General features: G+C 39.9%; 1 protein-coding gene and 1 non-coding gene across 16 annotated transcripts in view; one reads left to right on the forward strand and one right to left on the reverse strand.

The window, feature by feature from the left end:
* ERC1 (ELKS/RAB6-interacting/CAST family member 1) overlaps window positions 1-24,907 on the forward strand; it is a 523,885-nt gene that overhangs the window by 437,649 nt on the left and 61,329 nt on the right. The window lies entirely within an intron of this gene.
* On the reverse strand, window positions 24,314-24,420 carry LOC134365130 (U6 spliceosomal RNA). The gene has a single exon (XR_010021935.1). It is a non-coding gene; the product is annotated as a U6 spliceosomal RNA (small nuclear RNA).

Genomic DNA, 24,907 nt, shown 5'->3' on the forward strand with positions numbered 1-24,907 from the left:
CAGTGGGGGAGATGGGACCACCAGGAGAATACTGGGGCACAGCAAGGACAGCTAATCTGCACCCCAGTCAGCGTAGGACCACTCAGACTGGTTAGGAATACAGAATTCCATGGGGTGCAGTTTGATGAAAAGACTCAGGCCCGGACCAGAGTTTCTAAACAACCCAGATGCACCGATTTCACTAGACCTGGAAGTACCTATAAAGTCAACCATTAAAACCTGAGCTGCACAAAAAGTCTTCCCTAGGGAATCAGCAGCAAAGCAGCAATTTAGCTAAACCACACAGCTCAAGTACTGGTCCCCACAGTAAGTTCCCCTATTTTAGAAGTAAGGAAAGGACAACAGTTTAGTTCCAGTGCAGAGTTTAAGTGGTGGGAACCTCAAATAATCCAACACAGAACTGAAAGCAAAGACAAAGTACCCGCAACCAGAGACAAAGTTTGATATTAACTAGTAAAGGTCTCATTTTACCAAAGAACATCTATAATACCTAGAAAAACCGGAAGACCCTTGGGCTACCAAGCCAGAAAGGGGAGAGGGCCGGGGGCCTTGGCATTGCCCCCTGACACCCATGACCAGAGGGTAGGGAATGAGGGTCTTGGCCACACCCCCCTGACACATGCATCCACCCCAGCCACTGAGGCCACTGAGCCACTGCAGGAAGTGCCCTGCGTTCTCCTAAGCCAGGGCAGTGGGGGGCCAAGGGGCTTGGCCATGCCCACCTGACACCTGCAACCAGTCCAGTAACAACCACCAAGCTGCCGCAAGAAGCACTCTGGGCTCTCCTGAGCCAGGGTGGTGGGGGGCCAAGGGCCTCAGCCATGACCCCTGACACACACAGCCAGCCCAGTGACAACCACCAAGCTGCCACAGGAAGCACTCTGGGCTCTCCCCCCGAGCCAGGGTGGTGGGAGGCCAAGGGCCTTGGCCATGCCCCCTGGACACCTGGAACCAGCCAGTGACAACCACTGAACCACTGCAAGAAGCACTCCAGGCTCTCCCAAACTGGGGTAATTGGGGGTCTGAGGGCGTAGGCCACACACCCCTGACACACACAGCCAGCCCAGGGACAATGACCAGGCTGCTACAGGAAGTGCCCCGGGCTCTCCCAAGCTAGGGTGGTGGGGGGTTACGGACCTTGGCCACACCCCTTTCAACATGTACAACCAGCCCAGCAACAACCACCAAGCCACAGCAAGGAGGGCCCCAGGTTCCCAAGGTGGGGTAGTGGGGGGAAGGGCTTTTGCCACACCCCTCTGACATCTGCACCCAGCCTGGCAATGACCAAGCCACTGATGGAAGCTCCATGGTCTCTCCTGTGGGAATGCCACAGGCCTCAATTCCGCCCCTCCTCCTTCTTCCATCACATTTCCTTCCCCTTTCCCCTCTCTCCCTCCCTCCCAACTGCTCTGCAACAACATCCTAGAAATGTAAAAAAATAATATTAATAAAATTACATTTTCTTTAAAAAGAAAATAGAAAAAGAAGAGCAAACTAAACCAAAAGCAAATATAAGTAGGAAATAACAAAGATTACAACAGAAATATATGAAATAGAGAATTAAAAAACAATAGAGAAAATCAACAAAACCAAAAATTGATTCTTTAAAAAGATCAACAAAATTTGCTTACCTTTATCTAGACTGACAAAGAAAAAGAGAAAGAAGACTGAAATTACTAAAATCAGAAATAAAGTAGGGGCATTATTAATTTGTTATTATAGCTTTTGTGGTGGTAAGATTTAGTTTCTCTTTCTCATTTGCATTTCTGTTCTACCAGTAGGTTTTGTTCTTTCTTGTGTATTCATCATAGTGATTATTGGTTTTTGGATTCCAGATGCAGGACTCCCTTGAAGATTTCTTGTTGGGCCAGTCATGTGGTGGTGAACCCCTGCTGCTTTTGTTTGTCTGGAAAATACACTATTTTCCCCTTGTTTCTGAAAGATAGCCTTGCTGGGTATAGTATTCTTGGCTGACAATTTTTTTCTTTTAGTATTTTGAATATATCATCCTATTCTCTTCTGGCGTGTAGAGTTCCTGTTGAGAAGTCTGCTGTTAGTCTGATATTGGCTCCCTTATAGGTGACCTGATGCTTTTCACTTCTTTTACGATTCTCTCTTTGTCTTTGAGCTTTTCCAGTTTGTCTATAATGTGTCTTGGAGAGGATCTTTTTGTGTTTAATCTGTTTAGGGATCTTTGAGCCTCCTGGATCTGAAGGTCCATGCCTCTCCCTACACCTGTGAAGGTTTCCATTTTTATTTTGTTGAATAGGTTTTTCCTTGCCTTTTCCTTTTTCCTCCCCTTCTGGAACACCCATGATTTGAATGTGTGTGCGCTTAAGGTTGTCTGCTAACTACCTCTCTCAGATTTTCCTCATTTTTTAAAATTATTTTTTTCCTTTTCATGTCTTTCAAAAAGACTATCTTCAAGATCAGAAATTCTTTCTTCTGCTTGTTCTAGCCTGCTGCTTAAGCTCTTGGTTGTGTTTTTTACTTCACTGAGTGAATCTTTCAGTTCCATGAGTTTTGCTACATTCTTTTTTAAGGTATTAATCTCCTTGTAAATTTCCTCCTTCAGAGCCTGGATTTTTTTTTTTTTTTTTTCATTTCATTGTGTTGTCTGAGTCTTCTCATATCTCAGTGAGTTTCCTTATGATTATTGCTCAGAAGTCCTTTTCATCATTTCAAGGGTTTCCTGCTCTGGTATTTGAGAACTATTGTATTCTTTTGGTGGTGTCATATTTTCTTGGGTTTTCTTATTTCTAGTATCTGTACATTGATGTCTGATCATCTGGTAGAGCAGTCTTCTATTATTAGAGCTTCTTCTATTACTCTGGAGTGGGCTTTGAGGAGAAAGATGTCCTCTTTTTCCAGCTTCCACTGGTGACTCTCCTTGTGTCAATGCAGTTGAGTGTTGGGTGAGCCACCTGCACAGTGGCCGTAACTACTGCTGTGGCATTGATCACTTTTGTGGCAGCCATGGCTGTGGAGGTGGCTGTGATGGGCCACCCACACAAAAGTGGTGTTTTTGGTCTGTTCTCTTGCCTGCTTCCGGGCAGGGGGTGCTGCCCTCAGATCCTGCCTAGGACCCCAGGCATGCTCTCTTACCTCCTAATTGGTTTCTGACACCACTTCACTGATCAGTTTTACACATGCAACTACCCAGGAATCTAGTGAGGAATTTGGAATCATAGAGATTAGGAAGGGAAGAGTGGATTTTGGAGGCTGGGTAAAGTTTGAGTAGATGGAAGGAGAAAAGAAAAGCATTTTAGATAAGAATCAACTTGAAGGAGTTTCCAACCTAAGAGCAGGGAAATCAGCCCAGCTGAAACAGAGAGTGTCTTTGTCTTTTCTTTCATTCCATAATTATCCCCCATCCACACTTTTTAACATAGATCACCCATAACTCAAATAGACAAACTACAAATGTGAGGTTGTCACAAGAACAGTTACATATTCAGCTTTACAGAGGATTAAAATAGTAATCAGCTTCCATGTCTTCTGACTCGAGTGCCTCCTTATCTAACTCTGATGCTTTAGGGTCCTGGTCAGAATGTTGGCTTTGGAACCAAATTACCTGGTTCCAAACCTCTATGTACTTCACTTATCTCATTTGTAAAACTGGGATAATAATATACATATATGCCTACCTCACAGGGCTGTTCAATGACTGAATGAGGAAATATGAAGCCCTTGAAGCAGTGCCTTTGCATACCATGGTTGCTCAATCAATGTTGTCTGTTAATGCCTCTAAGCTGAAGACAGAAGCTAACCAGTTACAGCTCTGATGCCCTTCTCCCTTTCCTCTCTTCCTCCCTCCCTTCCCCACTTTCTCTGTTTCTTCTTCTTGGCTCTCTCTAAATAGGAGGATTGGGTAAGAGTTCTCTCATCCTCAGCTCCGGATTCAGACTGTGCTCGCACCACCTGAACTCCACTTCAGTAGCATTTCCTATCAACCCTCCTCAGAATGTCTTTAACCAGTCTCTTCTTTGTCCTAGGCACACAACCTGCTTTCTGCCTTTCAGGCTTCACCTCCTTCCCCTCCCTCAGTATAAATTTAAAATCCTCATTTCTGCTTTTCGTGATTTTCCAGAGGGTTCTACTGCCTTCACTCCTAATCCTTCCGTCTTAGATTCTCTCTGGCTGTCTCAGAACTCTGACCTCTGCTTTACCATAGCAAGCTTTCCACCAGAGCTCTCTGCATACCCTGCACAGCAGGGCCCCGCCTTCTCTGAGCCCCCATCTCTTCTTATCATTAATCAGCATGTGCTGCAACATAAACAATTCAGATGCTGCTTGAACCCATGGCAAACGAAAAATATTTTGGGAAAGGAAGTTGCTTTTGACAAGGACATTGGGAAATAGATAAATGATGGATGACACTAGTAGTTACCAACACACACAAGGACATTGGGAAATAGATAAATGATGGATGACACTAGTAGTTACCGTTTAAAGAATACTACCAAGTGTCAAACACTGTTCTCATTCAGTCCAATGCAACAATCGCAGGAGACAGACACCACTCTCCTTGTCTTACTGCTGAGGAAGCACAGAGAAGTTCGCTAACTTAGCTAGGCTCACACACAGCCAGTGGGCAGTAGAAGCCAGATCTGAGCCCAGATGTGTCTGATTAAGCCACAACTTGACCCGCCTCCAGTAAGTAAACACAGCAAATGTTTTCTGAAGAGGTTATTATACCTTTGTATGTATACTGATTACAGGAGAAAGGAGAGTAAGTGATGGGGTTCAGGACATGCTACTGCAGAGAGGAGAAGCAGGAAGGCCTCTCTGACCTTCCACTCGCCCATCACCCCTAAAGCAGGCCATAAAATAATTCTCTGGCCTTCCTCTAAAGTAGGTCATAAAACCTTCATTCCAGCAGTGCCCACCCTATTCCTGGAGGAAAGGAATATCCTTATCTCTAAAGACAGAAGAACACAGAGAAGAACAAATAGGCCTTGCTAAGTTTCGCCCACTTTATTACCATTAGATCATACCCTTTGGTCCTGAAATCATATTCTCCAACTGTCCACTCTTCATCATCGTTAGCTTGAAAATACACAGATTTACCTGTTTTGAGGGGTCTTCATTTCCAAAGGCTCCCTCCCGTATCATATAAGACTTATAGTAAATAAATTTGTATGCTTTTCTCTTATTAATCTGTCTTTTGGTATAGAGATCTCAGCCACGAACCTATCAATGGATGAGAAAAGAAATCTCTTCTCCCGTAAGAATATTCCCATAAGAATATCTAATTAAAAAATAATGGAAAATATCAATAAGAAACTCTTCTTAAAACCTAGTTAAGTAGAAAGGGACCCCATACTAGCAACATATGTAAGTTGTACTAATTTATAACTACTCTCCATGTATTTTAGGGTTATAAACTACAAATGTACTTTTCCTCCTGGATTCATTTCCTTATGTGGATTTGATATACCTTTCTTGCTTCAAATACCAATGACATATAGTATAAAGAAGACTCCAAGACTATGGTCTTTTTAAACCTGGCACTCACCTCCTTTTACTCTATTTACTAAGCTGTCTCTCACTTTCAGGGAAGGGTCCTATTCTTGAGAAGAAAAGAAGTTGACTGTGAAATAAATTTCTACATTTAAATTCCTTTTTTTCCATTAATTTTTCATTTCAAAATGGAAAGCATGTTTTTCATTATTTTATTCAAGAGATAAAGTCTTTTAAAAAACAGAAGTAATGGAGAAAATGGGGAGTTTTTTAATGAATATAAGGTTTAAATATATGAATATAGTTTTGCAAGATGAAAAAGTTCTGGAGAATGTTTGCACAACATTGTGAGTATACTTAGCAGTACTGAACTGTGCACTTAAAAATGGTTAAGAAGGTTGGGCCGGCCCATGGCTCACTCGGGAGAGCGTGGTGCTGACAACACCAAGCCAAGGGTTGAGATCCCCTTACCGGTCATCTTTAAAAAAGAAAAAAAATGGTTAAGAAGGTAAATTTTATGTTATATGTATTACTACAATTTAAAACTTTTTAATTAAACAAAACAAAAGTAACAGTGATTCTCTGGCAAAAACATACTCAAAATATGCACTGAATATTATTTGAAACATTTTTCTTAGTGGAAAAAAGAGGCAGCCTTCTTCGTTTCCTTTTAAATATTTAAAGGTTTTGAAATGTACAAGAACAGCTGGCTGGTTAGACCAGTTGGTTAGAACATGGTGCTGATTACACCAATGTCCAGTGTTCATCCTTGCTACTGACCAGCCACAAAAAATAAAAAAAGTTTTTAAAAAGAACTGCTTTTTGTTTAGCCTTTTATTCTCTGTTTGGGAACTGGGCTATTTGGCTATTTGTTTATTGAATTGGTTGATTTATTACCATATTAAAGGATTGGTGCTGTTTGCCTAGGCTTCCTTGATTTGAACTGCTTAGGATGCAAAAAGTCTTTTAAAAAATCATTTGCATAATTTATTATTTTTAAATATGTTCACATTCTGGGTTTCCTTTAGCAAAGGTATACACCTATTCTTGTTGCAAAGACTTTGAATCTTGAACAACCTAATAGCTAGGAACTGAGTTCTTAAATAAATTTAAACACTTTTCAGTAGAGATACAAATTTGAGGACTGCCTTTTAAAAATTTGATCCAGAAAAACACTATAAACAAGGAACTGACTTTTTAAAAATAATTTTCCAGCTTTCATTAAGTGGGATCTTCACTCTTTTTAAAATATATTTTGTTCTGGTTTTTGGGGGGAGTTTTTTGGGTATTTTTTTTTTAGGATTTCCCACACCCTTAACAGTGACAGTGGGGGCCAAGTTTCTAATACATAAAACTTAGGGGACATAGTTCAAGCTTCAGTGAATTTGGGGGGAACATAATTCCACTATACTCAGATACACAGTATGCTGGGAACACTCAGTCCTGAGTGACCACAGGCACAAGACAGGACTCAGAATTAACCCACCTCTGCAGACCACCATGGCCTGGTTACTGGGCCAAGCTCAAGGTCCTTGCCCCCTCTCTGCTTTGGGTGAGTTCTCGCAATATAATAACTGATAAGGGGACTGTCAGTTTTTTGGGTTTTTTAAAATTTTTATTAAATCAAAATTGATTATACATATTTTGGGGGTTCAACATTGAGATATGTTGATCAAATCAATATTACTAGCATATATATTTTACAAATCATACTTATTCTTTATGCCCCTTGTCCAATTTCTCCCCCCTCCCCCCTTTAATTACCCTAAATTTCTTTTCTCCTTCTGAAAGAATAATGGTTACTCTGTTGATTTGTTGCCTAGATGATCTGTCCAATGCTGAGAGGTGTGATCAGGTCCCCCAATATTATCGTAGAGCAGATGCTTCTTCTGTCACTCTGGAATGGGCTTTGTGGAGAGAGACATCCTCTTCTTTATCTCTGCTGGTGACTCTCCTTGTGTCCATGCACTCCAGTAGCTGGTGGACCATCTGTGTGGTGATTGTGGCGTCTAGTTGCTTTCACAGCAGCCATGGTTATTGTGGTGGCTGTGGTGGGCCACCCACACGGAGGTGATGTTTTTGGCATGCTCCTTGGTGCAGGCAGTATGCACCTGGTTGTGGGAGGGGAGTCCAGTTCCTGGCTCCATACCTCGGGTCCCCAGGTTGGCCCCGATGCCTTGGCGTGGTGTGCCTGGTTGTGAGATGGGGGTCCAGTTCTTGGCTCCAGGCCTCAGGTCCCTGAGCACACCCCAAGGTGCTGGCGCAGTGTGCCTGGTTGTGGGATGGGGGTCCGGTCCTCGGCTCCATGCCTTGGGTCCCCAGGCACCCCCCAAGGTGCTGTCATGGTGTGCCTGGTTGTGGGAGGGGGTCCATTCCCCTTCTCCATGCCTTGGGTTGCTGGCAGGCCCCCAGGCACTGGCACTGTGTGCCAGGTTGTGGGAGGGGGGTCCGGTACCTGGCTCCAGCCTCACATTCCAGGGTGGAGCCGAGGCACTGGCGGTGCCTCTGAGCCAGAACTAATTTTTTTGTCCTTTGCTTTCTTCTAAAGTGGGGGAACTTCCCGTTTCGACCAGTACTTGAACTGTGTGGTTTGGCTAAATTGCTGCTTTGCTGCTGCTTCCCTAGGGAAGGCTTTTTGTGCAGCACAGGTTATAATGGTCAACTGTATTTGCACTTCCAGCTCTCAAGAGACCTGGTGCGCCTGGGTTGTGTAGAAACTCTGATCTGGGCCTGAGTCTTATCATCAAACTACACCCCATGCAATTCTATATTCCTGACCAGTCTCCTCTGATTGGTCCTACGCTGACTGGGGTGCAGATCAGCTGTCCTTGCTGTGCCCCAGTGTTCCCCTGGTGGGCCTGTCTCTCCCACTGCCTGTGCTGCAAACACTTCCCATGGGACAGGCCATGCACCAGTCCCTTGCAATGACTCACCGGCCTCTGAATGGCTCCATTTTTTCAGTTGTTCTGGCTCGTCGCTCCTGTGTGGGTCCATGGGAACCCTATTAGTGGTCTTGCTGGCCTGGGGGCCCTCTTCTCCCCTGCCTCCTCCAGGCAACTCCATCCGAAGGGCACAGCTGCGGCTTTGCCAGCTCCTGCTCCCTGCGCTCAGCAGCTCTGGTTTTAAAGGGGCCGCGGCACAAAATGGTCAGAGCAGTTTTTTCTTTCTCTCATCGTGGCTTCTCCCGCCTTCATACACTCTGTAGGTCTCTCCTCCTCCTTCTGAACTCCAGCGGCCCCAGCTTGGCTGTTGTTGCTTTTTTATATAGTTGTAATTTCGTTGATTTCTGGAAGATGGGGACGGTTTATTCCACCATCTTGACCAGAAACTTTTGCTTTGTTTTTGAGGTTAGTTAAGGTTTTTAGCAAAACTCTAAGGGGAGGAGTTACCCCGACTGCCTGACAGTGCAGGAGTACTTCCTGTGTGTGGGAGGAACAGTACCTGGAGTGCAGGGTATGCGCTGCTGATTGACGTTGCCCGAGCCCAGCATTCTGAGGGCAGCATGAGAGTGTTCACAGCTGCAGACCGTTCAACAAGCATTAATTGTTCTCTCCTGATGGGCAAAGTTTGATCCAAAGGTGTCTAGGTTGGTTTTTAAGTTTTGAGTTTTTTCTTAGGTATCTTATGGGCGGGGGGAGTTGGTTTTTTTGTTTTTTGTTTTTGGCAGCTGCTGGTACAGAGAATGAACAGGTATCTTGTCTCTTATTTCTAGTGTTTAAATTTTTAAAAAATTAAAAAAAAAAAACTAGTTGGGAGGCCATTAGGATGAGGCAGTCCAGAGCCTTGGGTTCCTATATAAGCAGACTGAAACCCAACACAGTGTAAATGTTCATATTGTAGGCCAATCAGAGACCACCAGCTAACACCGAACTAGGGACTTTCCAATACTTAAGCTTAACCAATCGGAAACTGTCCAGCTAACCTCTAACTAGGGGCTTTGCATTGGAATGATTCGAATAAGGCTGCTACTCCACCTTTAACCAACCAGGCGTTTTCTTTACCTTGCCTCTGCTTTCACCTTATGAAGGCCTTCCCCCTGCACCCTTTCACTGGAGCCCCCAAACCACTTGCGGCCTGGCACTGCCTGATTCATTAATTGCAGTCTACTCAAATAAACTCTAAAATTTTCATGTGCCCCATGTTATCTTTTAACACCCCTATAATCCCACTGTGATCAGAGAACATACATTGTATTATTTTAAATATTTTATATTTTTGAGATTTTTTATTGCCCAGAATATGATTTATCTTGATGAACATACTGTGTGTTCTTTAAAGGAATTCTTTCAGCCTTACATATAGTGTTTTATAAATATGAATTAGGTCAGGTTGGGTGATACAGTTTTTCAGATCTTCCAAGTCTTCACCGAATTTGTGGGGGGGGGGGGTCTGTTAATTACAGAGAGGAGTATTAAAATCTTCAGCTATATTTGGGGAGTTTTCTGTTTGTTGTTTGATTTCTGTCAGTTTTTGCTTTATGTATTTTGAAGCTCTGGCTGGGTTGGTTACATACCCATTTATCATTGTTGTGTACTCCTAATAAACAGACCTGCTTATTATTATGAAATATCCCTCTTTGTTTCAGGAACATCCTTAGACTTGAAATCTACTTTTTCATTCTTAAATCAGCAAGCAGCAATATAAAGTGACAGTAAAGGTAGACATAAGTGTTGTCTGGCAAATAATAGGCGTTCAATGAGTACTTGTTGAATAGTGACTTTTAGTGTTTTCTGGATGGCAAGTTGCCAGATAATATGGTTTCCTTTATACATGTGTGTGTGTTCTTTTTGTTTGTTTGTTTGTTTGGTTTGGCAGATGGCCAGTACAGGGATCGAACCCCTGACTTTGGTGTTATCAGCAGCACCATGCTCTAACCAACTGAGTAACCAGCACCCAATCTGTGTTTCTTTTTAATACTCTTATTTTTGAAGTCTCAGAGTGGATGAGATGCCGTGGGTAAACAGTACTTACTTCAGGAAGTTGGTTGCCCCCCAGCTTGACTAAGCATTGGTCCAGTCTTCTAACATTGACTGTTGGCGGGAGAAGAGGAACCATCTCATAGTGCCATAATGAGTGAGCAGGTACCCTGGGTTAAGTCTTCAGGGAAAAGAATAATCTGATTGCACATACAATGTAGGGTTGGGGGTTTTTGGCGGGGACAGGTTGTTTTTGTTTTGGTTTGGTTTGGTTGTTTTTTGTTTGTTTGTTTTTGTGGCTAGCCAGTAAGATGTTTTTAATGGAGAGGTAATAGAAAAATTGGAGTGGGTCATGGAAGGACAACTTCATAAATACGTGACTTTAATGACCTTCAACTACACTTTTACTACTCTCCTGTTATTTATTTAAACTAAAGCCCATTCTCTCTATATAAATACTCTATTAGAGCATCAAGTACGAATATTCTGTATGTTCATCTTTATTTGTTTAAAACAAAATAGTTTATTTGTATTGGGGTTTGAAAAGAATAATTGCTCCTTGTTCTAAAGATCCTCAAGGCAGTTAGAGACCTTCCCTGGTGTTTTAAGCAGAAAAATAGAATCCCACACAGCCTAAAGGAAGCGCATTATAATCTTCCCTTTTTCCTTTATTGTCTCTTTATCCCAAGAAGTAAATGAACTAAAACTGGTTGTGACATTTTAAAGAAAAATAAGCATTGAAATAATCCTCTGTGACTCTCTCTACCCACCATCTGCTAAAATAGTGTCTTGGTGACAGCTAGTAATATACAAGGGTACTTCGGAAAGTTCATGGAAAAGTAGAAGTCAAGGGTGTTATGAATCCTCCCATGAACTGTTTGAAGACCCCTCATATGTACTCTATACTCATATACGTGCTCCACGGGTCAACAGTAAATCACTAACTTATAGCCAGGGAAATGCTAGTGTGGCTTGGGACCTCTAGAAGCTTTTCTTTCAATATTTAAAACCTAAGAAAAAAATGTTTTCATTTCTTACTGTTCAGTTGGCTGTTAACTTTTTTTTTTTTTTTTGCTTTGGAATAACGTGCTACTGCTTAGACTAGAACAGAAGTAGAATTCCTTGCTGGTAGGAATATTTAATTTGTGTTTCTGTTGTGTAAAGAAAATCTTCACTCCATGGTCTGTAGCATGCATACATGAGTAATTTTGGTAAGGTGCTTGTGCTGGATTGTGTTTGGTAGATGGGAATGAGAGTACTTTTCCTTTGATTTTGGGGGGCAGGTGGTGGGTACCGGGATCAAATCCTGAACCTTGGTGTTATCAGCACCATGCTCTAAGCAAGTGAGCAAACCAGCCAGCCCTGAGAGCACTCTTAGTATGATAATGCAGCCACATCCTGGGGGATAGCACCATTTTCCTGCTACAGTGGATAGCAGCCTCTTCCACTTTCTGCTTTCCTCTCCTTCTCCCCAAGTGTATAGAGGCTCATGATAAACAAAGCAGATTTCTATACCAGCATTCTCACCAGCCCAAATTCCTGAATCTCTGACTTAACTAAGAACATGTGCCATCTGTACTATCCAGCCTTACCTCATAACAGCGGAGGGAACAGAAAAAGAGGTTACAGCAATAGCCACTCCTCTGTAGACAAAGGTCTCAAGCATATCACTCCTCCTCAGTGTGTTTTTGGATTTCCAGAATGACTATAGGACAGTGTTGATCTGCTTACATGACTTGGGCAGAGCTTTTAGCACAATCTTTCAAATACCAAAGTTGTTTTTCTGTGACAGTATTCTAGATTCCAATATTAGAATCAACTTTCATTTTTCTGTCTCTAATTCACCAAGCATTCCTCAAGATTCAGATATGTCCATTTTTCTGTTTAACATGAATTATCCAAGAAAAATGTAAATGTCTATTTCATGTAATGGAAAAAGCATTGAATAAAGGTCAGAGACTTCAAGTAATTTATTGATCTCTCTGAACCTCAGTTTATTCATTCCTAAAATGAATGTAATGATACTTATCCTACTTTTCTTGAGGCACTGATGTAATGAATGTGAAAGTAGTTTGTAAATCCATAATTTTCTGTACAAACAATCGGTGTTGTTTGCTAACCTGTATGTAGCCAACATTCACTTCTATATAGCCTTTTCATGGTATATGGAGTCTAATACAGGAAGTCTTAGTTTTTAAAACATTCTTTATAGGTAAGTCAGAGGAGTGTTGATGAGAGCAGAGTGTAGTCATTAACATTGGTGGAAGACACCAGATCTTTTTATTTTTAGGGTTAGACTCTCTTCCTAAGCATCAACATTCTCTAGAACCCAAATGCTTTTGGATAACTTGCAGAAATTCCAGAATTCTAGGATCTTTGCTCTAAGCTACAACTTTTGCCACATTTAGACTACAACTATATTACATGCTTTGTGGACTGTAATAGTTCATAGAGTAAGACACAGTAATGCAGAATAGTTCAGATCTGAAAACTCTCTCAACATTATCATAGAAACGGAATACTGCTTTTATTTCCTAATTATAATCATGTCTAAAACATTTGCCTCACTTTTTCTTACCATGTTCTGTCTACCTTTGTACCTCTAAATTCAATTTCTCATTCTTTTTTTCTTCATCATTTAGAATAGTTTGTGACTGAGCCAGATTCTATCTTCCTCTTTTTTCTTATAAAACATTTTCCTGCTATACAAATTTTATAGCTGTTGAGATTTCTTCAAACTGGGTGTCTCTGCCCTCCTTCTAGTGGCACACTAGGACGTTTAGGCCCCTGGGAGCTGCAACAAAAGGATACTGTAACAAATTTACAAATTTTATTCTCACCTAGGATTTCTGCAATAACTTGTCACCAGCCTAGAAGTATCTCAAGCCCCCTTTCACCTATTCTTTTTTTCTTAAATCCCAGACAGAGCCTTCTAGAACTGAATGCCCATCAAGACAGAAGCATACCCAATAGTCCCATTTTCCCATTTCTAGTAGCAGACAAGAAAGGAGTAGGCCTTACCATATCTCCTAGATTTATAATCTCTCCTCTCTACCTGTCAGAAATTACACATACTGTGTAATTTACTATGTGGGGGCTTCCTTTGTGTGAGACCTAGGTGCTTCGGTACATATCAGAACTTTTTCATAAGGAAGTTGGATTGAGAGGAGGAAGATTTGTAGTCAACACTAATTAGCACTAACCTCTTAACTTGGAAAATAGAAAAGAAAGGGATTGCTGGTATTCCCCCTACCCTGATGCAATCTCAGTTAATATTTTGATGTGTCCCAGTCCTGTGTTACTGTTTTTCTTATGTGGTGTTGTCATAACTGTGATACGTGCACAACAGTGTACCTGTAAGTTTCTGTCTTCTTTATTTTTTTATTTTTATTTTTTTATTTTTTTTTGCCTTTTTTGTGACCGGTAAGGGGATCGCAACCCTTGGCTTGGTGTCGTCCACACTGCGCTCAGCCAGTGAGCGCACCGGCCATCGCTTTATAGGATCCGAACCCGTGGCAGGAGCGCCACTGCACTCCCAGCGCCGTACTCTCCCGAGTGTGCCATGGGGTCGGCCCTGTCTTCTTTATTTTTTAATGTAATACCACATCCCACCTGTGAAGCTGAGAAGATATATTTTCTTTTGTTTCCCCTCTAGGGCAGTTATATTATTTTTACAGCCTTTTAGCTTGGTGGTAAACAGTATGCTTTGCCTTTAGACCTAATTTGAATCCAGCTTGGTAGCTATGTAACTTCCTACAAATCACTTCACCTCTTCTCTAGGCATCAGGTTCCTCATTTGTTAAATGGCAATGACAAAATCTACACCAAAGGTTACTGTGACGATTAAATATAATAATGTATTCAGTGCACGTAGCCCTTTGCCTAGCATGCAGGAAGTGCTCAATAAATGACAATGAGGATGACACTGAGGCAGAGACTTCTTAGGCCACGTGAGTACATTGTAATTTACGATAGAGAACCTTTCTCTTAATGTATTTTTAAGACATCATTTATAGTGTTCCACAGGTATATTCTGTATTTTTGTGTTTTTTGTTGAGTGCTTTCAGGTGACATTGTCCTGTGACAAACTTGATTTATTTCTTAGACTGAGAATGAACAACTGTTTTAAGCATTTCTGGAACATATGCTTTCAGATGCATGGGTTCATATCTTAATGAAGGTCAGCATTTGACTAATGAGGAAGAACTATCTTCCGCCTGTTTGTGGTATTATTTATAATTTACACATTCTTCTTGGATAACAAAATGTCCTTGCATTTTGTGCAAAATAAAATTTTTCATATCTTCTTTTTCACATAGTCATCTGAAAATGTTGGGACCCTACAGAGCTCAATAAATATTGGATGAAAAAATTGTGAGTTTTCAACCTAAAGAAAAGTTGCATGCGTTTATTTACAGTTTCATGCAGTATTAGTAGCTATTTTTAATCTTTTAGTGTCTCCCTGCACTCTAATAGGTTATCTTGTAATCTGACAGCATTCGTGTGTATTAGTGTCCCACGCTGATCTTAGCTCCAGTCAGTGTCTAGTGTACCTTCTAGAATGTTATATTATTAAGTTCATTACCCTTCACCTTCAGTTAACATACATTGGAAACCCTTTTTAATACCACTGTAAGAAGACAAGCCTAACACTTGTTTATTATATCACATCTTTATTTTATACAGTTATGTTGTGAAGGATATGATTTGACTCACATTTTATCTGAAATACTATAAACAACAGTCTTGTTCCAATAGGGTTCTACAGCATTACTTTAATTAACTTGTCCTCGGCTCCCCACTAATTTGTTATTTTCTGTACATTCTCTCTGTCTTTAGGATTACTATATCTGTTTTGGGTTAAATGCATATTTTCTTGGACACAAAACTGCATCCTCAACCAAAACAATAGAGCTATTCTTCCTTGATGTGTCTTCCTTCTTCCTGATCCTAGGATGACAAGGTTTCCAGCTGGACCTGGCAGTCAACATTTCTGGGATAAATTAAATGAGCACACTTGATTGAGGTGTAGCTGGACTCTGTCACTGGCTTCCTATTATGCTAAGAGATCAAAGCAGAGCACAAATAGAGGCTTAGTCTATAAAATATTCAAAACAGATGACTTGTTCTTTTTGGTGAAAATTCAGGTTTTAAGGCAAAACACTTATTAGCATGACTTCATTTTTTTTCACTGAAAGATAGTCAACACTGAACATAGACCACTATGTCTTCCTGAATTTCAAGACTAGAATCACAAATTTTTTGCATGAGAAGAGATTTGGCAAGCCTAAAAAGGGCTTACGCTGTCTGGATTCCTTTTCGTGTGAATATGAAATAAGTTATTCAGATTTTGCTCTTGGCATTCTGCATGTCAAATGAAAACATCCTATATTTGGTCACACAGTCATTTGTTGGTGAGTCACTGTATAAAAATCTAGTGCTATCCATATTGTTACATCTTCCAGGCATTAACCCAGGATGTTCATCCCTGACTTTGTTTTAGCAAACTGGAAAGCTCATTCTCCACACTCCTTTATTACTTACACCTGGGTCTTCAAATTCACATAGAATAATTCCATAAATGTGGTTGGAAGCTTTTATTATTTTGTTTTAAAACTTACTGATATGAGAAATAGAATTAATTCAGAAGTATTTATTGGGCATCTACCATGTACCTACACTACACTGGGTTCATGGAAAGAAATACATGTTTCAAGATCATGAAACAAATACTGAACAACTGATTTTCTCCCACAGAGAAATTATGCAAGATGCAGTATGGAAACCCAGGTCTCCACAAGAGATTCAAGGGTTCACAGAAGAGGTGACATGAGCTAATGCTTGAAGGAGCAATAGGCATTTGCCAGGCAGATATAATTTTAGACAAGAACATGGCATTTGCAAAAGTGTAGAAGTATAAGCACTACCAGCCAGCTGCCCAAAAAAAAAAAAAAAAAAAAGAAGTATAAGCAACATAAAAAATGTAGTGTACTCTTAGTAATTAACTATAGATACTGCTTAGGGTGTATTATTATTTACCTATTGCTGTGTAACACATTACCCTGCAACGTGGCAGCATAAAACAACAATAAACATTTGTTATCTCAATGGTTCTTATGGGTCAGGAATTAAGGAGTAGCTGATCTGGGTAGTTCTTACTTGAGATCTCTCACGGGCTTGCAGTCAAGATGTCATTTGGGACTGCAGTTATCCAAAACCTTGACTGGGGATGGAGCATCCTGTTCCAAGACGGCTCATTCACAGTTTATGCTGGCTGCTGGCAAGAACCTTCGGTTCCTTGCCATATGGAACTCTCCACAGGGCTGCTGGAGTGTCCTTGTGACATGGTGGCAAGGGTCACCCAAAACGGATGATCCAAGAGACGAGAGCAAGAGGGAAACCAATGCCTTTTATGACCTAGAATCAAAAGTTATACACTTCTACCACATTCTGTTCCTTAGAAGCGAGTCACTAAGACCATCCCATATTTAGTGGGGTAAAGGGGGCCTAGGCACCACTTTCTGAAAGGAGGAATGGCAAAGAAACTGTGGGCTTATTTTAAAATCACCAGAGTGTCAGAGAGGGAGGGACAAGCCATGAGGATGGCACAGTCAGCAGCAGGTGGATCATGAAGATCTCGGCATGTCATGGCGATCTGTAGAGGGTGGACTGGAAACAGGAAGAGCAGTTAAGAGCTTCCTGCTCTGTCCTGTAGAGTGATGCTGAGGGCCTGAGTCAGTGCACTAATGAAGAAGTTTGAGAAGTGGGGATATATTCATTATCAAGAAGCTCTGGTTCTTCCAAGAAATGTCCTAACTTGTTTCCAGTCTTTCTTGGTTTAGAAAATAGAGAAAACAATCTGAAAGCCCAGTTATAGTTCAGAAAGTCAACTTGCCCACAGGAACTATTCAGCCAAAAGTGATGGTGCAAAGCCTGCGTGTTCTGTAATCGGGCAAGGTAAGAAACATCAAACTGTGACCACTACCACTGGTGCGGAGTGACTTAGCCCCACCCATCTTTCCAGGTCTTGAATTGTTCACTTAGAAAATTAGGCAAGGGGAAGGGGGTGATGACCTAGATGATCTCTACAGTTTCTTCCAACTTTTATGTTCTATATTTTAAAAATGAGTACAGGATGCTGTTTTGATCCAATGAGCATTTTAAACTTGTTTAACCTTCAGAATGTTTGGTTCAATAGAAATATTTAACCTATTCTCAAATATTTAATTCAGGTCATACCAACATCATGTACTTTATGGAGTCAAAAGTAAGTTAATCCTGTTTAATTTATTGATCAATTTTCTTTACATAAAATTGAAAATGTCCAGATTTTAAAATTTTCTTATTTTACAGAATCATTTTAATTAGTATCAGTTTTTTCATATTTAAATTGTGTAATGATTTTATTTATCAATCGTGTTTTTGCATATACCAGATTTTACTAATTATAACTTTCTACAACCGTCAGTTTTCTTTTTATGCCTATTGCCAAATTCAGTCTTCCATTTAGCCAATGTTTTATTTACATGGATATTACTGTTGATACAAGTAATATTTATTTTGAATGGATTTTTTGAAAGCAGCAATTATTTCTTAATTTGTGTGAAAATGATGAGAGTTTCCTCTCTAATAGTTCAAGGGCCTTGTTATCTGGGATTGACAGACTTTTTTTTAAAGGTCCAGGTAGTAAATGTTTTATGCTTTGCAAGTGTTACACTTTCTGTCAAAACCATTCAGTTCTGCTGTTGTAGTGTGAAAGCTATGGACAATATGTAAATGAATATTACATATTACGGAGAATATGTAAATGAATAAGTATGACTATGAACTAATAAAACTTTACTTATGGACACTGGAATTTGATTTTCTTATAACTTCTACATGTCACAAATATTCTTTTGATTTTTAAATGTAAAAACCACACTTGGCTGATAGACCGTACAAAAACAGGTCCTGGCATTGCTGGGTTTGGCCCATGGACTGTAATTTGTCAACTCCTGGCCTATTGTATTTCTTATCCAATTCTTCTTTGTGCTTCTCATCACTTTACATGCCTCACCTAACCATTGATAGTCCGTGGTGAGGCCAGACACAAAGGGTGGGGTTAAAATGTCCTCATGGTCAAAATGTCAGGCAGAGTTATCAAGAATAACTTGTATTTTACATGTGCTCAAGTCCTCACAAAGATGGAATTATTGTTTCCATTTTACAGATGATGAAACAGATGCTTGGAAATAATAGTCGTTAATAATTATTGAAAAAGCTTACTATGTGGCAGGCACATGGATTATTGCAACCCCAAAAGATATACTGTTGCCAAGGTAACTTTGCTCTGGATCTTCTAGCCAGAAGTCTGGAATCAAGTCAGTCTGTCTCCAGAGCCCATGCTCTCTAGCTATTGCTCTGTAGTTGTGCACTTCTTCACAGAGTGGTCAATGCATAGTAAAGATTTCATAGCACGTAACATAAGTGATATAAATCTGTCTCTGGTAAAGGCAGCTTCTGGATAAAAAAGCCACTTTTCACCACAGTCTCTGAAACAGGATACCCAGTGATTAACATGATGTCACCAGCCAAGGCCTGCATGCTCCTGGCTACAGTGTTTGAATGGTTCCTATTTCTGACTATAACCACAGCAGCCACATTTCCTTCCTTTGCACTAAGGAATGGAGACTACCGTGTTGCATTAAGTGGAGTTCTGAAAGGTGCTGCGATGTCACAGCAGCTTTTCCCAGAAAAATGTTCAAGTAGGTGCAATTCTTAGTTAAGATCATAAGACGCAGAGGACCACCTAAGTTAATTTAATTCCAGGCTATTAAAAAAAAAGAAAAGGAAAGAAATTCATGAGGGAATTAACTGACATGAGCAGATAAGGGCAAACAGTCAGGCAAACAGCTGTGCTTTCCTGCAAGGTGCAAGTTGTCATTGCTCCAGGAGATGCCAGGAGGCAGGAGTTCCAGTTCAGAGGAGCCTGGCCCCAGCCAATAATACTACATTTCGTGTGTGTGCGTGTGCACATATGTGGTTAAAGTAACACTTGGGTGTGAGGCTTTATTCTTGTGCACAGAAATATATGATCATGAGACAGAGCACGTTAATGAAATCAGGGGAAGCTGAATAGTTATATAGTTAAATAGAATGTACAGTACTGAACTCACAAGATAATGTGAGGCATGCAGGTCAGCCTTAGAATAGCTTTGCCGTGTTCTTTGAAGTGCTGCATGTGGGAAATTATGTGTGGATGGTTTATTAGACAGACGAATTACAGAAATGTGTCAGACCAAGCGGCATGAGATCTTATTGCTTAAATGAACAAGATGGCAGAGGCTTTGCTCCCTGTGGATGATCCAAGAAAGGCTTTTTATTTCCTGTCATCAGTAGCAGCTCATACAAGATTATAGCTGCTGCAGCCCACATGGCAACTGAGTATGAAGAATCCCTCAGAATTGTGCAGTGCATATATTTGGGCAGATTGCTTAAAGTGTGGAGAGAGTGATTCCTCCTGTTAGATGCTGTTAAAGTCTGTGATACCAAAAGTATTCCCTGGTAAAAGAACCAGGGAAAAGCAACTAATAACTTGAACAGATTAACATGGTGAAGAAAAGACCTCGAAAGTTGGAGAGATCACTCACTCATTCTTATTTTTTAAAGTTTTTAAAAACTTATTTATTTATTTATTACAAATATTCATGAGATACAAAGCTGATTGTCCCCCCTCCTGACCATGATATGGGGGTCAGATTCATACTGGGAGCATATCCATTACCAGAAATTACTTTTGTATGCTTTGTCCCCTCCCAGTTATCCCCCAACCTCTCTCAACTCCAATTTGCAGCCCTAGGAATGTTCCCTCCCTCTGTTGGATCACGGCACTACTGTGGTCTTTCTTTCCTGCCTTCCTTTCTCTCTTAGCTCCCACATATGAGTGAGCACATGCGGTATTTATCCTTCTGTGCTTTGCTTGTTTCACTCAACATAAGTTTCTCCAGGTTCATCCATGTTGTTGCAAACAGGAGTATTTCATTCTTTTTTATGACAGAGTAGTATTCCATAGTGTATATATAACACAGTTTCCTTATCCAATCATCTATTAATGGACATTTAGGTTGGTTCCATATCTTGGCTATTGTAAACAGAGCTGCAGTAAACATGGGAGTGCAGGTATCTCTTCGACATGATGATTTCCATTTCTCTGTATATATACCCAGAAGAGGGATTGCTGGATCATATGGAGGATCTGTCTGTAGTTGTTTGAGAAACCTCCAAATTGTTTTCCAAAGCGGTTGTACTAATTTACAGTCCCACCAGCAGTGCGGTAGTGTTCCCTTCTCTCCACGCCCTCACCAGCATTTATTATTCACAGTCTTTTTGATTATAGCCAGTCTAACTGGAGTGAGGTGGTATCTCAATGTGGTTTTAATTTGCATTTCCCTGATGACTATTGATGTTGAGCATTTTTTCATGTATCTGTTGGCCATTTGTATGTCTTCCTTTGAAAAATGTCTATTCAGCTCCTTTGCCCATTTTTTAATTGGGTCATTTATTTTTTTACTGCTTGAGTTCTATATACATTCTGGATATTAGTCCCTTGTCGGATGCATAGTTGGCAAAAACTTTCTCCCACTCTGTAGGTTGTCTTTTCACTCTGTTGATTGTTTCTTTTGCTGTGCAGAAACTTTTTAGTTTGATATAGTCCCATTTGTTTATTTTTTCTTTTGCTGCTTGTGCTTTCAGGTTCATGTTCATAAAGCCTGTGCCCAGACCTAGCTGCTGAAGTGTTTCACCTATATTTTCCCTTAGTAATTTTACAGTTTCCGGTCTTATACCTAGGTCATTAATCCATTTTGAGTTAATTTTAGTGTATGGTGAGAGATGCATATCTAGTTTCATTCTTCCGCATATGGATATACAGTTTTCCCAGCACCACTTGTTGAAGAGGCAATCTTTTCCCCAATGTAGATTTTTATTGCCTTTGTCTAATATCAGATGGCTGTAAGCCTGAGGAGTGATTTCTGGGTTCTCAATTCTACTCCACTTGTCTGAATGTCTATTTTTATACCAGTACCATGCTGTTTGGGTTACAGCAGCTTTGTGGTATAATTTGAAGTCAGGCAGAGTTATGCCTCCAGCTTTGTTTGTTTGTTTGTTTGTTTGTTTGTTTTGTTCAGGATTGCTTTGGTTATTCGGGGTCTTTTGTTTTTCCATATGAAAGGTAAGATTGTTTTTTCCATTTCTGTGGAGAATTACATTGGTATTTTGATGGGGATTGCATTGAATCTGTAGATTGCTTTGGGTAGTATAGACATTTTCACAATGTTAATTCTTCCAATCCAGGAGCATGGAATATCTTTTCATCATTTTGTGTCTTTAATTTCTTTCAGAAGTGGTTTATAATTCTCACTGTAGAGGTCTTTCACCTTCTTGGTTAAATTTATCCCTAGGTATCGTATTTTTTTGGTGACAATTGTAAATGGGCTTATTTTCTTTCTCTTTCTGTTTATTCATTATTTGAGTATATAAATGCTACTGATTTGGGGGTGTTTATTTTGTATCCTGCAGCATTGCTGAAGTTATTAACCAGCTCTAGGAGTTTTTTGATAGAGTCTTTAGGTTTTTCTATATATAGTATCATGTCATCTGCAAATAGGGAAAGTTTGACTTCATCGTTTCCAATCTGGATTCCCTTTATTTCTTTCTCTTGCCTGATTGCTCTAGCTAGTACCTCCAGTACTATGTTGGATAGAAGTGGTGAGAGTGGACATCCTTGTCTTGTTCCTGTCCTTAGAGGAAGGCCTTCAAATTTTCCCCATTCAGAATAATACTGGCGGTGGGCTTAACATAAATGGCTTTTATTGTGTTAAGATATTTTTCTTCTATACCTAATTTGTTGAGAGTCTTTATCATGAAGGAATGTTGAATTTTGTCAAATGCTTTTCAGCATCTATTGAGATGGTCATATGATCTTTGTCCTTGAGCTTGTTGATGTGATGTATCACATTTATTGACAATTCATTCGTATGTTGAACCATCCTTGCATCCCTGGGATGAATCCCACTTGATCATGGTGTATAATTTTTTTAATATGTTGCTGTATTCTAATTGCTAATATTTTGTTGAGGATTTTAGCATCCAGGTTCATCAAGGATATTGGCCTGTAATTTTCTTTTTTTTGTTGTGTCTTTATCTGGTTTTGGTATCAGAGTTATGTTGGCCTCATAGAATGAGTTTGGGAGAGTAGCATCTGTTTCAATTGTTTGGAACAGTTTCATGAAAATTAATATTAACTCCTCTTTAAAAGTTTGATAGAATTCAGCGGTAAAGCCATCTGGACTTTTTTTTGTTGGAAGATTGCTAATTACCACTTCAATCTCCTTGCTTGTTATTGGCCTGTTCAGGTTTTCTCTCGCTTCTTGGTTCAGTCTTGGTAATTTATATGTGTCTAAAAACTTATCCATATCTTCCAGATTTTCAAATTTGTTGTCATACAGCTATTTATAATAGTCTGTAATGATTCTTTGTGTTTCTGTGGTGTCAGTTGTAATGTCTCCCTTTTCATTTCTGACTTTTGCTATTTGGGTCTTTTCTTTCCTTTTTTTTGTTAATCTAGCTAATGGTATGTCTATTTTGTTTATCTTATTGAAAAACCAACTTTTAGTTTTTTTGATCTTTCCTATTGTTTTTTGGGTCTCTATTTCATTTAGTTCTACTCTGATCTTAATTATTTCTTTCCATCTACTGCCTTTAGGTTTGGATTGTTGTTGTTTTTCAAGTTCTTTGAGGTGTAGCGTTAGGTAGTTTATTTGGAGTCTTTCCATTTTTTTGATATAAGCATTTACTGCAATAAATTTGCTTCTTAGTACTGCTTTTGCAGTATCCCACAAGTTTTGGTATGATGTGTCTTTATTTTCATTAGTTTCTAGAAATTATTTGATTTCCTGTTTAATTTCTTCTTGGTCCCATAGGTCATTCAGGAGCCTATTATTTATTTTCCATGTATTTGTATAGCTTCCAGCAATTTGCTTATTGTTTATCTCCAGTTTTAGTCCATTGTGGTCTGAAAAGATTGTTGGAATGATTTCAATTTTTAAAAATTTCCTGAGACTAGATTTGTGACCTAATATGTGGTCTATCCTGGAGAATGTGTCATGAGCTGATGAGAAGAACATGTATTCTTTAGCTGCTGGGTGAAATGTTCTGTGTATATCTGCCAAGTCCAGTTGGTCTAGGGTGTAGATTAAATCCTGTGTCTCTTTGTTGACTTGCTGCCTGGAAGTTCTGTCCCATATGGATAAAGGGGTGTTCAGATCACCCACTATTAATGTACTAGGTCCTATCTCCTTCTTTAGGTCTAAGAGTGTTTGCTTAATATATCTGGGTGCTCCGGTATTTGGTGCATACATGTTTATGATTGTTATGTCTTCTAGCTGGATAGTTCCCTTTATCATTATATAGTGGCCTTCTTTGTCTTTTTTAATGTTTTTTGGTTTAAAGTCTATTTTGTCCGATATAAGAATAGCTACTCCAGCTCGTTTTTGGTTTTCATTTGCATGGTATATCTTTTTCCATCCCTTCACTTTTAGTCTGTGAGTGTCTTTACAGGTGAGGTGGGTTTCTTGAAGACAGCGTGTACTTGGGTCTATCTTTTTAATCCAGTCAGTCAGTCTGTGTCTTTTGAATGAGGAGTTTAGTCCATTCACATTCAGAGGAGTTATTGAGAAGCGTTGTTTAATTCCTGTCATTTAATTGCTACTTGTTTAGGTGGTTTAAATATCTTTTGATCATTATTTCCCTTTTTAATTCTCTTCTTCAATGTGAGTTGGGAATTTAAGGTGGAATGATTTTAGCTTCTTTGTCTTTCTTGCTGGCATTTTTGTTTTAACTGTGGGTTTCGTTCTTTCTTGTGTACTCATGATGATGGTCACCATTATTCAGATAAAAATATGGAACACTTCACGAGTTTGCATGTCACCCTTGCCCAGGGGCCATGCGAATCTTCTCTGTATCGTTCCAATTTTAGTATATGTGCTGCCAAAGTGAGCATCACTCACTCACTCTGTTCCCTGTTTTCTAAACACTCATAATATGTGTATTAGGTACTCTGATTATATCAGAAACATGGTCTCTGTCCTTTGGATTTCTTCACTAAAATTGCTACAAAGTTTGGATATAGGTCAATGTGTATGGTAGCTTTTTTATGAGTACTGAAAGGTGTGGGTAGAGCCTGGTAAGGGTAGAGCCTGGTAAATAAAACAGATAGATATGAAGATTCTATACAAACTTAACTTTTTTTTTCTTACTGTCCTCTCACCTTATAGCTAAACTAGGGACCCACTTACTCTCTGTTAGATCATGTAGCCAGTCTAGATGTATGTACCCCAATTTCTGCTTCCTTGGAACTTTCTTCCGTGGCCCGCCTACACCATTCTTTCACTTGCTGGTACTGTGTCTCTCTGAGGATCTGTCAGCTCTGGCACATGCTAGGGCTTGCTCTTTCTGCCCATTCTGTGTCTCATGTTCCAGTGGGACTG

Source organism: Cynocephalus volans, chromosome 1, assembly GCF_027409185.1.
Source record: "Cynocephalus volans isolate mCynVol1 chromosome 1, mCynVol1.pri, whole genome shotgun sequence".
NCBI lineage: Eukaryota > Metazoa > Chordata > Mammalia > Dermoptera > Cynocephalidae > Cynocephalus > Cynocephalus volans.